General features: G+C 43.4%; 1 protein-coding gene across 1 annotated transcript in view; it reads right to left on the bottom strand.

Moving 5' to 3' along the window:
• LOC103821203 (small conductance calcium-activated potassium channel protein 2-like) overlaps positions 1 to 17280 on the bottom strand; it is a 238388-nt gene that overhangs the window by 62491 nt on the left and 158617 nt on the right. The gene's annotated exons all lie outside the window — the stretch shown is intronic.

Genomic DNA, 17280 nt, shown 5'->3' with positions numbered 1-17280 from the left:
CATGAGCTAATATAGTACATGGGATAAATCAATTAATGCACAATTATAGATAGAATGTTGGGGGGGATAGATGTGCTTTATGGGTTCATGTGGTTGAGACAATGACAGTTTTTCAGTCCATAGACATTAGAGAAAAGCCAAGTGGGGGCTACTATGACTTACGTTGTACTTTTTTTAGCATTGTGTTTTGTTTTAGAGGGGCTGAAGGTAGTTTCTAATGTCTTAGTATTATGCAGTGGTTGGTTTGGTACAAGTGTCTGATATGCGATGGATGGTGGTTGAGTTTTTTGGTTTTGATGTTCTTGATGGTTTATTTAGGTCAGATGTTAGCAGTCTTTGTTTGTTCTATGTATCTGGCAGCGTAGCCTTTTCCTGAGGCTTGAGGGGCTTGATCTGTAGATTGACATGGTGTAGGGTTTATCTTGGTGCTTCTTGTAAATGGCTGTTGGGTGTTTTCTTGAGTTTTGAAAGTTTGAGTGGTTACTGGTAGATAGTGAGTGAATGTTTTCTGTTAAGTTGGATTTTAGTGGTGCTGCCATGTTTTATTCTTATTGGGTGGGATTTTTTTGATAACTGGTTGGGGGTTGTTACTGATTTTGTTGTGTTAGAATTTGTATGGGTTGTGTCTTGGGGTGAATAAGGCAGTTGTTTTCTGTGGCCTACAATGATGTTTTCCTATAGTATTTCTGTTTCTCATTCATGGGACCAGGAGCCAGAGGTCCATGTGTTTGTGGTGTAAATAACTGGAACAACTGTGGTATGTGAGTGAGTAATTACAAAGATCAAGCCAGACTAGCCTGTGAGTATGTGAAGTGGTCTGAGAATAGACGGGGGGAAAGTGTGTCTAAAAGTATGACTATGGGAGGGGATGAATATTAGAAGGACCAGGGAGTTCCAGACAGATTCTGGGGGGATGGGAGGAGGGGGGTGGGGTTTGGTTTGTGTGTCTCTATGAATGAAACCTGCTGGGGGGGAGGGGCTATGTCTAAGGGCAAGACCATGAGGGGCTTGACTACCAGGGAATCAGGGGAGCCCCAGACAGGTCTGTGTGTATGTGTATGCATGCAAGATGGTCTGTCGTAGCCTCTCTCCCGAGGCCACGGGACTGTGCGGGAGCCCGGCTGGGTGCCCCCGGCCCGGCCGAAGATGGCCACACGAAGTGCCACTCCCAGATTCCCTCCGGAACCCTGGTAGTGGTTATCGTCTGCGGCGTGGGTGGCGCAGGCGGGATTTTCGGCTACGAGGTACCAAAGCAAAAGAGGGAGGAGGGACGCCTGTATAAGTACCAAGGATCTTTTAATCTTGTTCTTCTTCCCCGGTGGGTTCAGGGACAGGGGACAAAGACAGGGTCCCGGGGTGACGCTGATAAAAGGAGTGGATGTGATAGGAGGAGACACAAAGCTTACCAATAGCAAGGACCCAGGGAGGAGCGTGGGTTACAGCTAAGCCACTGAGGATCACACAGGGGAGGGGAAAAACCCCAGGGGCAAATCATACATCAAATTAAGGAATGACTGACACAGAGAATTCTCGAGATAAGGGGGGTGGTTACCATGACAGGCAGGGGAGGGGAGAGCAGCTCTAACAGGGAGAAACCATTGTGAGGGAAGTACATGGTGGGGGGGGGGGGGGGGGACGGGACACGAGGACCGAGGACCGAACCATTATTGAGTTACAAAAGGAATAACTGATTCTAAAAACACTCAATGCCACAGTCTGTACCAAAAACTGGAGTAGGACTGGGGCCTCTAGGGCTCATACATCCAGGTGACAGCAACTGGGGACAGTGAGTTCCAGAGGGAACTTAAAGTTTCACAGCAGTTATAATGACCAAAAGCTGTAAAGACAGTAGCTTTATGTCTCACATGAAAGACATTGCACACAGCAGTAGAACTAATAGGCTATGGAAACCACCTCTGTGGTTTATTATACATATCTACTATCTTCCTTATCACCAGAACACTTTACTGCAACTGCAAGGCATTCTAGATTCAGACTATCCCTCTTGACTTTGTGGAAAATGTCAAAATCTCAGGATTTAAAAATTGGCTGCTATAGCATTTCAACAAAAGATTGAAGTAAATCACTATCTTCATGTTTATTTTTTGCAGTACCTTGAAGGAAAACAAATTTAGTTCCTCCTTGTTTGAGGAGCAACTGAGTGGGGGATCTGGCAGCCACCCAAGGTCAACCCACCACATTTCCACATTGTACATATGTGCATATATATATATACTCACTAATAAAACTCTATTCTGAAGAAGTTACAGGAGGAAGTCATCAGGCTGCACAGTATCAGAGTTGATGAGAGATAAACAGACAATATTTTCTCAGAGATACAACAGCTTCCAGAGGCCCAGTCCCCAGGTGCAATGGACACACAAGGAGTTTATCCCTAGCAGAATGGTAAGCCCAACCTTTGGGAAAGGCAGAGAATGGAACCTGGTGACTTCTGGTAGAAGGCATCTGCTCCACCTAAGGACTTACAACTACAAAATAGGTTCACTGTCCTCAAAGCTGAGGAGGAGCTGGATGTACTTTGAAGCAAAGCATCTGGACCAACTGACCCTGAGCCATGCATGACCACCAGGAGGAAGTGATGAGTTATAGTAATGGGCAACTCCTTGCTATAGGAGACCGAAGTGTTGGAAATTATATCACTTTCCTAATTATTTTTCTAATTAATAGTTTTAATTAATGTTTTAATTAATTGTTTTAATTAATCAAAAGCAGTGTATTCATCATAATTTTCTACTTTGGCCAACATGCAGCTGTTTCTTTTCAGACTGTTATTGTTAGAGTTTGATTATTAGGTCACTGAAACTTTAAGTTTTGCTAAACTAACCCTGGTTAGTTTCAATGAACAAAGCCTGAAGAAGTTAAAGGCTGGACTCCTGGAATCCAGAATTTATAGCCCTTCAAGGACATGTTGGAGTAACCAGGATATAAAGAAGAGACTAACAAAGAGATTTCAGCCTGAGTGCTGGAAAAACCCTGTCTGGGAACAGGATGATAAAAAGACTGAAAAATGTGGAATAATTAGCATGAGAAGCAAGACATTAATAACCAATAGAAAATATAATACTAATTAATGAAAAGAATTATGTAATTTAGAACAAATGAACATTCATTTATTTCCTAAAAATGTATAAATAAGTCACAAGTTTTGAAAGTGATGTGTGTGGCTGGAGCTATCCTCTATGCACCCTGGCTGGGAATAAAGTAATGCCTACTCCCCAATACTAAAAAAATAGTGTTAGAGAGTTTCATTTATCCTGATGTTTTCAGCAACAGAGGCAGTGATCAGCCGACCTGACCTATTGTCTAAAGAAGTTTCTTGCTTGTTGAGAACCTGGATCCAGGTTGTTGTGGAAACAATTATTTATTCTCTACTTCCCATCAGCAGGCAATGTCCAGCTGCTTCCCGGGAAGTAGGACCTCTGTACCTGTAGGACTTACTCCAGAAGACAAATGCCTTAATAATGAATGCCTCCCTCCTCTCCTCCTTTTTCTTAGTTTTTGTTGCTGAGCAGATGCCATATGGTCTGAAATATCTATTTAGTCAGGTGGGGTCAGCTGTCCTGGCTATGTCCCTGCCCAACCTCTTGCCCACCCCCAGCCTAGTAGCGTTTGAGGGTAGGGTGATGGTAGTGGCTGGAAACACAGTCTCCATGCTGTGGGAGCACTGCTCAGCAATAGCCAAAACACTGGTGTGTTATCAACACCTTTCTAGTGACAAATAAAAAGCATAGCACTGTGGGGGCTGATATGTGGAAAGTGAACTCCATCCCAGACAAACCCATTTACAAGTTGTCCTGGATCAGGGCAAATTTGGGAGAGAACCCCCAAAGGGGCTCCTCTAGGAAAGCAGATTCAATTGGCCCCTCCCCCCAACCGGTTCGGGAGAAAATACCTCCTTGGAGAAAAGTGGAAAAAAAACCTGTTTTAATTAACAATAAAACCTAAACAATATTAAACAACAAAACCTCTTTCTGCTCCAAAAAGAGATGACAAACTCAGAAAAGTCCCCTCCCCGGGTTGCAGCTTGGCTCACTCAGTCTCTTATCAGTCCCTCCAGTGCTGGAAATGCCGCTGCCCAGGCCCGGCCTGGTGGGCTACAGGTGCTAGCTGCCAGTGCTCTTCTGAGTATTTAGTCCAGAGCAAGTTTAAACAGGTCCAAAGAAAAGGGAAAACAAACCCCACAGTCCAGGGAACTTCTTTGCCTCAGCTAGCTAAAACTAACTAAAACAAAGGAGAGCTCTGTCCTGCTGTCTGTCCATCCGCAGACAGCACAGTCCAGGAGCAGGAATGTGGAGGAGTGAGTGCAGTGCCTGAAAACTGCGCGCTTCTTCTCTCCCCCCTTTACTCTTGGAACAAGTCTTAAAGATGCAAAACTTATTATTCAGCATAACCAGAACAAGATGATTGGGGATAAAAGCATCACATACTCAACCCAGGACACAAGTACATATTCTAATTAATATTTTATGTTACAGTGTTCTGCACTTTTATATGGTTCCTCTGTTGATCTCAGGAACCCTAAAAAATACTGATAAAGTGTGAATTATCCCAACTCCTGGGATCCAAATGCTGTTACTTTAAAATGGCAGCATCATATTCACTATGTTTTTGAATATCCTATTCACGTGAAAATCAGTAATGTGATTTCAATTAATTCATGCTTATGCACAGGTTTTTTTAAATATCATGAATACATACTGATATAAGGGTCTCCTTGAGCCAGGTCTTATAAGCTCTTGGAGATCTATATCACACCCAAGATAGCTCAGCCACCTCAGATGCCATAAAATCAGCTGGATGGCTTCTGTGGTAGTGTTGGAAACAGAAGAGTTTTAATAAAACGCAAAATAACAAAGCTCTTTACAGAGAAAAACCAAGCCAGGGTAAGAGGCTCTTGCTCCTTGTAAAACACCTCACAAAAGCGATTATTTCCTTTGTTCTCTTCTGTTTCTAGTCAATTGCTTAGGCGGGACTTTTTGGCTTCTGTCCAGTTGGCTATCCTTAAGTTTAAGGTGAAGTCCCCAAGGTCCTATGAGGTGTCTTTTTACCAAATTGAGGAGAGAAACTTCTGAGCTTTTTTCTTTTATAAGGAGACAAAGGATAATTTGGTCACTCTGTCAACAGGGGACACATTCCTACAGCATACTGCAGAAGCTCTTTTTTTTTTTTACCAAAATAACTTAGGCTAAAGAAAACTGCCATACTATTTCAACCTCAAGAAAGTCTCTTGAAAATAAAATTCTAAAAAAGTCTTACTTTACATTACTGGATTTCATAACTTCCAATACCATTCCTTTTATCCCATTTTAAAGTAAATTTTTGTACTGGTTTGAGGTGGGTTGAGCCCTGGCCAAATGCCAGTGCACCCACTGGAATTATTTACTCATTTTCTGCTGTGAGATAAGGATTAGGAGGAAAGCAAAACAGGCTCGAAACTTTAAAAGGGTATAAAGAAAGCTTTATTAACAGAACTAAAAGGAGACTAATAAGAACCAGAATAAACCTTCAGAACACTTTTCCTCCCCCCGCCTCTTCTTTCCTTTCCCACTGATAATGTAAAAAGGCAAAATCTGGAACTTTCAGTCAGCTTACCACCTCTAAAATAGTCTCTTTAATTCACTTAGGGAGAGGAGTCTCTCCTGCCATGCCATGGAGACTTCTCCACAAGAAACAGTTCTCTAGAGGCTTCAATGTCACAGCAAAGCAGCCACTTGGGAGAATGGAAATCTGATCGCTATGTGGAAGTCCGTCCCCACAACTTACAGCTTTCCCCTCAACTGTTTTTAGGGCTCAGTCTTTAGCTAATGGAGTGCACTTTTAAGGATGAGCTGTTCAGATATAAAAGTTTTCTTCATCTATCTCTCAGATCATTTTCATCTCTGGGAACAGAGGTTTTTCTTTTTCTTCTTCCCTGGGAGCAGAAGTCTTCATCACTCATTTCTTTCTGTTCAAGCTTTTCATTGGATCACAGCTATTTAAACATCTGTTTGCTTCAGCACAGGTGCCTTTGTTCATGTCTATGGTTTGAACGCTCCATCCCCCCATGCTTTTCATGAACTACAGGGGATATTTTAGTATACCATAGTACATCAGCATGGCTTTACAAAAGAATTTCAGCCCAAGACTAAGGCATCTCCTCCTTCCATCTGGGATTCGACTCCTTCTTTACTGACCTCGGTGTCTGCATGTTGTTTTCTTTACATGTCTTCACCTTACCTTTTCTCTGATTTGGGAGAAGTGGTGCCCACAGGTTTATCTAAGTGGAATTCTACAGCACTGAAGGAGTTAATCTTACTTGGTCCTTGCATTAGGTAATGACCTTTCACAGTTGGTCACATGATCTCTGCTGGGCAACAGCTGTGGAGGCTCACTGTGTTGATTTTTGCTGTTTCTGTGTTCCTGAACAGGGTCATGTTGTTTGCGGTGCACAGCGCGGCCTCTCTGCTCTGGCTGCAGCTCTGAGATGGTTTTTTCAGGAGTGGGAATTTCGTCGGCTGTGATGCAGCAGACCTGGTGGGGGATCAGCCCAGCGCCGCTCTGGGGCTGTGATGAGCTCAGTGGCAGCAGGATATTTTTTGGCAGCCACACTGCAGCCCAGCCTGGCCTGGAGCACAGCTGACCTGGCCTGGGTTTCTTTTCCCCCCCCTGCCATCCCAGTGGCCAGGCCGTGTGGGCCCAGCTTGACCTCCCACCGGGAAGATGAGGGGGCCCCCTCACTGCATAAAAAGAGGAAGTAAAAAGAGAAGTTTTCATGGTTTTCTTCTCTCTTAAATATGATTTATAGAGGCATGTCCAGCTTCTCTAATTGGTTCTGTCAGGCACAAAGGAAGTTGTAATATTTCTATGGAGATAGTCACTTTCATTGTTGACTTTTTTCCTTACCAAAAATTCAGTTAAGGCAAATCCAGGGCATGGTTTTGAAAGGAATGAGAAGGAGGTGTCTCTGCAAACAAACTGTGGGCCTGATGGTAGATAAGGCCACATACGTAGAGGTGAAAGAAGCAATGGGGGGAAGCATAAATTCCATAGGAATTCCACTAACTGACACAGACTGTTACTCACTCAAGACTGTGCTAAATCTCTTGATTTAGAGAAAAAGAAGAGACACAAGGAAAAAGAAAAATGGGGGGGAGTGGTATACATTTAGAAGGGGGTCTCAGGCATTAAGCGTTTTGAGAAGTCTGTACCTCTCAAGTACCTCAGCCAATGGGGAAAGAGAGAGGGAAATGCAGACGGGAAATTAGGATAAAAAGCAGGCTGTGTCCCCTAAAAATTTAGAGAGACCCCACGGGGAATGTCCCATGACATTTCCCTTTATTCAAATAAAGTTAGAGGACTCCTCTGTCTCATTTTTGGACATAAACCTCTGATGTTTGTGGATTAATTTTCCTGAAAAATGGGGACTTGTCCAGGATATTTCCACAGTCCAGGGGTGGCAGGCACCTCACTCAGTTTTGGTGATCATCTCCCCTTGGTGGGGGCTGGCACCGGCGAATTGATGGAGTTCCCAAGACTGTCCAGGAAACCAACCAGTGACAGACCAGGGGGGTCTGTGAAGAGCCCACAGGGAAGGACCACAGAAAATCTCACTGGTTAGTACATTGGGATCTTCAGGGAGCAAACCTGGGAGGGCACCCATGGAGGGTAGCACAGGTGAAACAGGACACCCATGGAGGGTTGCAACAATAAAGCCGGGAAGGGGCCCTGGCAAAAGGAATGACAGTCCCAAAATATCTCCAAAGAATCCCTTCTAAGAATGCGGAGTTGGTTTACGCATTCTCCCAGAAATAATCAAGGGAGAGTCGAGAAGGGGTCTCGACAACAGGGGGTGGATGGATAGTGTTGGTGTGCTGGAACAAAATTGGTTTAGGGTGAGTGTGGAGAGATATGGTTGAGGCAAGGAGAAGGAAGACTGGGCGCAGAAGTGCAGGACCTGGAGCACAGGCTGGGGGGATGTGGGGGCTGTGGTGCAGCCAGGGCTCAGCATCAGGCAGTGCCTGACCCTGCCACCCCCGGGCAGGGGCAGCAGTAGCCCCAGCCCTGTGCAACTGTGGGAAGCCCCAGACGCCTTTAGTGTTGCCGGCCGTGCCCGCCAGGAACACTGGTGGGGGAGGAGCTGCGTTTGGACACTGCAGCAGAACAGGGACCGGCTCTTTTATACAGTGTGTGATAAAGAGAGCGAGAACAAGGAGGAGGAGGAAGTCCAAAAGATAATGGAGATGAATAATTCAGGGTTTCAGGGGCTCCCATTATACCAGTGTTATAAATGAGTAATAAGATGGTTGGCTCTCACAGCTAAGAGGTGAACATCATATGTATGTTAAGAGAAGTTTTATAAATGTAGTTATGCTACTGCAATATGTTCCCTCCCAGTATTTGTTATCAGGGTATGGTCTTGGTAATCTGGGCATTTGGGAAGGTTGGTTTGTTACTATGGTAACACCTGACCTCCAATCAGAATGTAAGAAAGTGACTTCCACTACTGGATGGCAAAGAAGGAGTTGACTGACAAGGCTCTAGGAAGGGCTGGAGATATAAAAGGCAAAGCATCCATCTTAAAGATGAGTCACGTGGCTGGCAGCCATGGGGGGGGGAGGGGGCTCCCAGCACTGTAGTTTTTCCTTATTTAGTCCTTTTGTTGTATTTTTTTGTTAAAGTTTAATAAACCTTTAAAATTTTAAAAACTGAGTGGTCATTTCTCACACCAGGAATCCACCACAGTGGACCCCTTGTTAACTTTTAAGGTGGGTCCGGATCGAGAGGAGGTGTGTCTCCTGGTAGATACAGGGGCCTCTCAAGCCACCTTCAGTTTTAACCCTATGGGGGGAAAATTGTCAAAAAGATCTTTGATTATTCAAGGGGTTGGGGAAATTGTGATTTCTTCTGCAGGCTTAGAAGTTTGAACACATCTTTTTCTGAAAATAATTGTGGAAATTGTGATAAATTCATTTGGGAATTTAATTCCTTTTTCTACATGGAGTTTTGTGAGGAGCTGAAAGGCTCCTGTTTGGGGGAGAGCCACCCCCTTCGGCTTTTTTTGTGTTTTGTTGTGAAAAGCCAGAATTGGCAGGTTTCAGTCCTGAAGCCAATTCTGCAACTCCTGTCTTATGGGTAACCCCCCCTACCAGTCTGCAGTTTGTTGTGGAGAATTAGAATTGGCAGGTTCTGATCCTGAAGCCAATTCTGCAGCTACTGCCTTGAGGGGATGGTGTTATCTCTGTGCAGGCCTAGGTATTTATGATGCAGCTTCCTTTGTGAGGGCTTTAGGAAAACTTTAAGGGAAAATATTTTGCTACCTTTCCTTGATTAATTTGTTATTCATGTCCCTACCCCTAGGGTGGACTTTATGCAAAAAACTGGGATAAGGAGCAATTGGTTACTAGAAAAGAAAAATGTTAAATATTTGGGACATGTTTTGACTGGAGGATTATGGTGTACTGATCCAGAAAGAATACAAGACATTTTGCAAGTGTGAAAAACACCATTTGCATTCACTTTTGTTAAAATTTTAGAAGTTTAATAGTAATGAAAATAGTAATGAAAATAGTAATAAAAGTTAGGACAATTAGAGACAATAAAAAGCAAAGAATTATGGACAGCCGGGTGCCTGGCGCTCTGCCAAAAAGCACACCTTGCTAACCAAGGAATATCCCTTAAAAGCAATAGCCTATTGTATATTCCTATATCTCATACATGATTCAAACATTCTTTTCAAACTAGGGTGTTTCTGCTTAATTTCAGCTTCCCCCCACCTTTGTGTAAATTAATCTTCTTGGTTCCTCGAAGTCTGAGCTTTCCTGATAAGGAGGCAATAATTCTTCTCTTGGGATCTTGTCTGTTGCTGTTATCTCTATCCAGATAGGATAATGCGAAGAATTTCTTGATTATCTTTTCCATTCCTTGAGCTAGTTACAAAAAGTATCTTACATCACATAGTTTCTATTTTAATATTATGCTATAGCCTAAAAACGATATTTACCACACTACTTAAAAGAGATTAATACAGCATAACTTTCCAACATAACACATATAGTATTCATTTTAATATTTACGAAGAGCCAATCATATAAAATGCATTTTTCACACAAGTACCATTACCCCAGACAAAAGAAAAGGAGCTACAACAGTTTTTAGGGTTGGTGGGGTACTGCAGAGCATGGATTGAAAACTGTTCTCTTTTGGCCAGACCTTTACATGACTTTTTAACCCAAGACAATCCTAATGTTGTGGTATGGACACCAGAAGGAGAACAAAGCTTTCACAAATTAAAAGACAAATTGGTTAATGTGAAAAATGCATATTTTATAATTAGCTTTTTGCAAATATTAAAAATTAATATTATGTGTGTTATGTTAGAAAGTTATGCTGTATTAATTTTCTTAAGTAGTGTCTAAAATATTGTTTTCGATTATAACATATTGTTAAAATAGAAACTATGGTATGTAAGATATATTTTTAAAAGAGAGGAATGAGGTCCTCACACCGAGATAGCAGCCACAGAACACCTAAATCTTTCAGAGAAAAAGAATTTATTGCTCCCTTATCGGAAGAAACTAACTTCTTCCTGCCTCGCTCAGCCCTGAAGATGCCATCAGGATTCAGAGGATGAAGATGACACTGACCAGACAGAATCCTGTGTTTGAATGGAATTTATGCATCATGTATGAGATACATGAATATGCGACAGGTGAAATAAATAGGGCAGGAGATCTTTCTCCTTTTTAATGCCTTTATTAAAAGTGATCAGCTCAGGTGGGGAGAACAGATGGGTCCGCGCTCACGCCACCACTGCTCCCAGGTGTGGCACGGAGGAGGAGGAAAAGTGCAGCTTTGTCCACTAGTCCGTGGGCAGAGCTGGGGGTTCCGTCCTCACAAGAACACCAGGGATTACCTACTCTTTTGGTCTGACCTTCAGGGTCTTGCCTCTAGCTGACGTCTTCTCAGGCCAGGGCGAGAGGCAAAAAGGGTCTCAGCAGACTCTGAACTGTGCTCCCCATGTCCAGACAGCACCTCGGTCTCTCAATTCTGTGTTGGCTCGTTGTTTTTAGGGGTCCCTTGCTAGGTTTGGTGGGGGGGCCTCTCCCGTTGCATTCTGGCTCCGAGGTCATTTGCATGCCAACTCTGATGTCGCCTCCTTTCACCGTCAGGGCAGGGGTGCCATCCTGCTGGCAGCAGGCAGGGTGGTACTGACAAAAAGGGGAATTCTCAACAATAGGGAGTTAACGACCGACTATTAACAGGTGACCACAACATGAAACCAACAAGGAACAGTTAGAACTCCCCTCCCGGCAGCAACTGGCTCAACCTTAAAAAAAATGGGTAACTTTTTTTACTCAGAACAACAGGCTGTTGCTTTTAAGGGTTAATCCTCTGTTAACGGGTGTCCTTTTTCGGGCTTATGTTGCCCAGAAAGAGGTACCCGGACTATCCTTAATGCTTTGTTTTTATTGTCTCATATTGTCCTAATCCAAATTGTCCAAATTTTTATTACTCTAATTATATTACTGTTTTTAGAACCATTTTATTACTATTAAACTTTTAAAATTTTAAAAAACAAGCGATTGGCGTTTTTCACAATTATGGTAGCAGAGGATGGTTGCTAGCACCTTGCTGCCAGTGCTTTAGGAGAGTCAGAGTGAGAAAGGCATGCCCTGCCCGATTTGGCAGCCTTGCTCTCTTTCCCCTGGGGTGACCGACAGACGCAGGTTACTATCGGTGGATAAAAGGAGGCAATAGAACAAAGAAAAGGGAAAAAGGCTCCCTAAAACCATGGTAATTGGCCCCTAAGACTAGTAGTGTGCACAAAGAACCCAGAGAGGAAAAAAGGATTGGTAAGTATTTTCGGGGGGCAAGTACAGGGGAGATGAATGTGTGCGTGAATGAGAGACGGGCCGGCTATCCCAGACCTGCTACCTGAGTGATGAGTCTCCCATGCTGCATTTCTGTCTTTTTGCAAGAAAAACGGCCAGTAAAGAGACAAAGTGAGAGGTAAAAGGAGTGAGAGAATCCCCCAGGGTAACTGGGACTGGGTCTCAGGCAGGGGTTGTGTCGGAGTCTCTAGCTAGTCAGAGTGACCCCAAGAAAAATTCAAAAGTCACTTTTCCCAGCCCAGCACTTGAAGAAAGAGTCAGGGCTCTTCATTTCTCAGTCTCAAGTTTGTTTATTGTTATCTTATCTATAAATTCTTTCTCCTGTCCTGCTGAGGTCCGCTTAGCAAGACAGTCAGAGGCATTCTGCTTGCCCCCGGGGCGGTGTTATCTTTTTATACTAAAAACTACGTGTACAATATTTACAATTACTTTCCAATACCTATCATCTATGTTAGACAGTGAGCTTCTATTCTAAATCAATCTAAAAGTGCCAACATCGCAGCAGAAGATGGAGGCCAAGAAGAAGAAGGAGAAAGGCAGGACATGCCCAGATCCCTCCATCTTGCCCCTGAACCCCCCTTCTAGAAACCCCAAAATCTACTTTTTTCACCCTGTGATAAATTCACTATCATTCTACTTAATTTTTTGTGGCTTGCAGATCTTTATCTAAGGTTGGTAACTTGCTCCATGGATCATAATCAAAACCACAGGCATTTTGGGCTCTGTGCCAGAGTCCCTGAGACCCCTGGCAGGGTTCTTGGCTGCTCAGGGCAGCCAGAGGGATGTCCCGCATCCTGACAGGGTTGGACCCCTCGGAGGAAGGGAGCAGAGGAGTTTCCTAGCCCAATCCACTAGGAAACAGGACAAAAGGAAGGGGCCCCTAAAAATTCTGCTGGATTGAGGGATAAGAGTATCCAAGAGCATCCAGAATTAAAACCTGCTGGGTTGAGGGATTAACATTCCAAGAGCATCGAGGACTGAACAAAATTCTGCCGAATTGAGGATATGCCCAAGAGCACCTGGGGTTGGACAACACAGCTGGATTGAGGGATAAAAATGCCCAAGAGCATCTGGGGTTGGAAAACACAGCTGGGTTGAGGGATATCCAAGAGTACTGGGACTGGCCAGTAACACCTAAACTTGTAATAGGTGATTTGAAAGTAAAAGGTACTTTATCATTTTCTTGCTCTGTGTGTGAGAGTGAGTCACACACAAAATCAGCCTCACCTTCCCAGGCGGGTGGGAAGGGGAGGGCTGTAGAAAAAGGTTTATGTGACCCGCAAACAAGCCATTGTTTCCCCAAGCAGGTGGGGGCTGTGGCATAAGGTATAGGTGACCTGCAAACAGGCCGTTGTTCTCCCAGGTGTGTGACGAGGACAGTGGCTGAAGAGTGTGAGTGACATGCAGACAGCCTCACAGGTGAACTGGCACCAGAGGTGACCAGAGTCTGGGCCCTTCCCAGAGGCCCAGTGATACTGAAACCCGGAGGCCAACCCCAAGGTGAGGGGGGGCCACAGGGACCCATGATTCTCAACAGGGATCGGCTTCGTGTCCTGAGGGTGTGAAAGAATGTGTGGAAGTGAATGTGAAATAAAAGTGAGTGAATGTAGACAAATGAAAGTATAATAATGTAAATTGTATATTTTAAGCTTTACTATATCTCCTTGGAGGGAGGTGTATAGTACTGAGTAGTGTGAGAAAAAGGAGCTTTTTATTTTTTGTGTGTGTAGTCAAAAGAAAGTGGTATTCAGGTTGCTAGTGAAAGTGAGAAACAGAGGCAGGGGATGAATAGACAAGATCGTGAAAAATGGGAAAAAAACCCCAGTAAATTTGATACAGGAAAAAAAAGGGGGGGAATAAAAGCATACTAGCAGAGATACCCCAAAATAGCCCTTTGGGAGTTATGTTAGTTAACAGAGATACAACTTCTTGCAAAAGGAGAAAATACAGGGTATGCAGTAGTGGATGGGAAAAACATTCAAACTATGGAAAAAGGGAAATTAACCTTAAACTACTGAACTCAATCTTGTGAATTATATGCTCTAAAAAGAGCCCTAGAATATTTAGCACAAAGAAAGGAACCATATATACTGATTCAAAGTATGCCTTTGGAGTAGTACATACCTTTGCAAAAATTTGGGAAGAAAGAGAGTTACTTAATTCAAGAGGAAAAGGATTAGTACATGAAGGGCTCATTTTAGAGGTTTTAGAGCCATTAAAATTACCTGAAGAGATAGCTAAAGTACACATTAGGGGACACCAAGAAGGATTGACCCCAGAAATAAGAGGAAATAATTAGGCAGATCAGGAAGCCAAGGATGCAGCAGAAAATGGAACTGAAAGAGTTATGTTAATATTAACTCCAAATGAGGAAAAATTGGAAATTCCAAAGTTTAGTGAAGCAGAGAAAAAAGAATTAAACAAGATACGAGGTGAACAAAATGAATCAGGGAAATGGAAACTTCCTGGTAGAAGACAATTACTTAATAAAATGCTTACCAGGAAAATATTAGAAGACATGCATCAGAAAACCAACTGAGGTACTCAGGCTTTGTGTTGAAATAACAGGGCAGGAGATCTTTCTCCTTTTTGATGCCTTTATTACAAGTGATCAGCTCAAGGTTGGGAGGCCCAATGCATCTGCGGTTTCACCGTCGCAGCTCCCTGGAGTGACTCGGAGGAGGAGGCAAATGCAGCTTTGTCCACCAGGGGGCAGAGCTGGGGGTCCGTCCTCAGGAGGGCAGGCGGGGGTATATACCCCTGGATCCTGATTTTGAGTATGCAGTCTCGGGTCCTGACTCTAACGAACATCTTCTTAAGTTGTGGTGAGGGGCCATTAAGGTTTTCAGAGTCTCTGCTGGCTCTGGATTTAGCCCCTAATGTCCAGACACTGTTTTGATCCCTAAGTTTTATATTGGCTCGTCGGTTTAGGGGTTTATTAATTGGGTTTGGAGTGGGGGCTTGCCCCATTGCATATTGACTCTAAACTTATTTTGCATACCAACTCCTGGTTCCCTCCCCTCCACTGTCTGGGGGGGGATGCCATCCTCCCACCTGGCCGCAAGCAGGGTGATGCTGATACAATAGAGTGAATTCTCAACCATAGATGGTTAACGACTTGATACTTAACAGGTGATTACAACATGCAGCCAACAAAAGCACTCCTCTCTGCCAGAACTGGTTAAACTTGTAATTCTACAACCTTTACCAAAAAAATGGGTAACCCTTTCTTTTGTTCATAACAGTGTGATCATTTTTTAAGGAACTATGGGTGCACTGGGATTTTTAGATTAGCAAAAAAGTCACTGAAAGATGTATAACTTGTCCAAATATAAAGTAAAAAAAAGGTAATGAGAAAAACAACATGAGGAGGTCGTGAGTTAGCTCGTTAAACATTTCAAAGTATCCAAGTAGAAATTTAGATTTGTCAGGCTCTAGATTTATTTGTAAAAAAACATTTAATACAGAAGAAAAATAATATGTTGTGTGCTGGGTGGGAGATCGTAAGAAAATAACATCTTTAAAATTTAAAAAAAACCCTGAGACAAAGCAATAAAAGAAAAGAAGGGTGAAAAAAAAAGGGCTAGGAACAAGAGGTTACTTCCTGTGTTCCTGCTTGTTCCCCCACCTGTTCTCGGTTGCACCCCCCCCATCCCCTGTGCCGGCCCCGGCCCTTACGGTGAGTTCGTCTGCCCCGGTCCTGGCCACCTGGCCAGCAGCTGCTCCACCGGCCATGCCAGGAGTGGGGGGGTCTGTCTGGCCGTGTGGTCCATGGTCACCACGACGACCACACTGCCTGCACTGAGGCAGGGTCCCGTCTGTCCCGGCCATCCCATCCCTGGCTGCCTTGCCTGTGCTGGCTGCCCTGGGCACCGCCGCTGCTGCCGGGGTCTCCTTCCTGCTTTGTCTCTGCTGGGAGCTGCCGGATCAGCCGCCATGACCCATGTGGGGGCTATCCACACTCCAGCTGAGTCTCCACCAGAAGATCCCTTTCTGGTGGTTCTGGCAGTGGACCCCGCCTGCTCCTTGGAGGACCAAGTATCAGCACAAATTCCTCCCCTCACCCCCCCTTCCTCCAACACTAAGGGAAAACCAGCAGGACCCCCCCAGGAGATTTGAAAATGCCAATGGCACCTACTGATTTGGGTCAAAATGATGAGGAGGAGAGGAAACACATTAATAATTATCGTAATTTCATAATCAAGGGAATAAATGAGGCAGCATATTGAAGGTGTGAAATACAAAGCTGTGTTTCGTGTCAGGTACATACAGGCAACATGTGTATTTGTGATTGTAATATGTGTGGAAACTGACCATTGGACAGTTATAAAGATGAATTCTAGTAATGACTGAGAAAAATAAAGCATGGAAGAAGGCCTTTGAACCTATCCTTTGTTTGCAATTAACCTTTATAAAGCCTTAAGTTGATTTAGAAGCATTTGAATTAAAGCTTTAAGAATGTCGCTTTTTACAGGAACTTTCTGCTTGTAGTTAAGCCTTAAAGAGTTTTGCAATAATACCCTTTTGAAGTATAATGTTAGAATATTGCTTGTAGTAAGGATCTTTGAAACTACAGCTTTAGAATGAATAGAAAGGAAACCTGCTTAACTCACGCCTTAACAAAACAGTGAAAAGCAGCTTGAGAAAGGAAGATGGACATCAACTCAAGGATTAATAGCTTCGACCAAGGGAAGCTGGACATCACTGTTATGAGATTTATGATCCCTGAAATCAAAAGATGGACCCACATCTGGAAGCTGGACTTCACCAGATGAAATACTCCTTCCTTTTTTCAAGAAACCGGACTCCACCACCTGGGATACTCCTGTCGGGAAATACATCCTGAGAAAAACTAAATCACAATAGTGTATAGAATTGTGACATAAAAATTTGGAATAGAAACTGCTGATGAGTAAAAATTTGGAATAGAAATTGATGAGAAAGCTTATACGTTCCCCTATAAATACCTGGAAGCCCCAACCATTGGTGTGCAGTTGGAGGAAAAACTTCCCCCACTGTACCCAGTGCTGTGTTGCTCATACTTTACCATCTTAATTAATAAATTATTTGCTGCTTGAATATTGGCCTAGTCAAGCTTCTTATTTATAACAAAGGTGAAATTCAAAAAAAAAAAAGGCTTTTAAGGGACAGCTTTTAAGAGAGAAAGAAGAAACTCCAACTGAATAATTAGATAGACTTAGGACATTATAAGAGAAATTGCACTAAAGAGGAATAGAGAAGTCATAAGCTCTATATTTTAGAAGATGGATACCATCTAGAGTCTGTGATAACTTAAAAAGTAAGTCCCCAAGAAGAAGAAAAATTAGAATTTGTGGTAGACACAGGGGCAGAACGAACCTGCCTGTTAAATATTCCAAAAGGTTATAGG

The sequence above is a fragment of the Serinus canaria genome, chromosome W (assembly GCF_022539315.1).
Source record: "Serinus canaria isolate serCan28SL12 chromosome W, serCan2020, whole genome shotgun sequence".
Taxonomy (NCBI): Eukaryota; Metazoa; Chordata; class Aves; order Passeriformes; family Fringillidae; genus Serinus; species Serinus canaria.
This window is presented reverse-complemented; position numbering and strand designations above follow the sequence as displayed.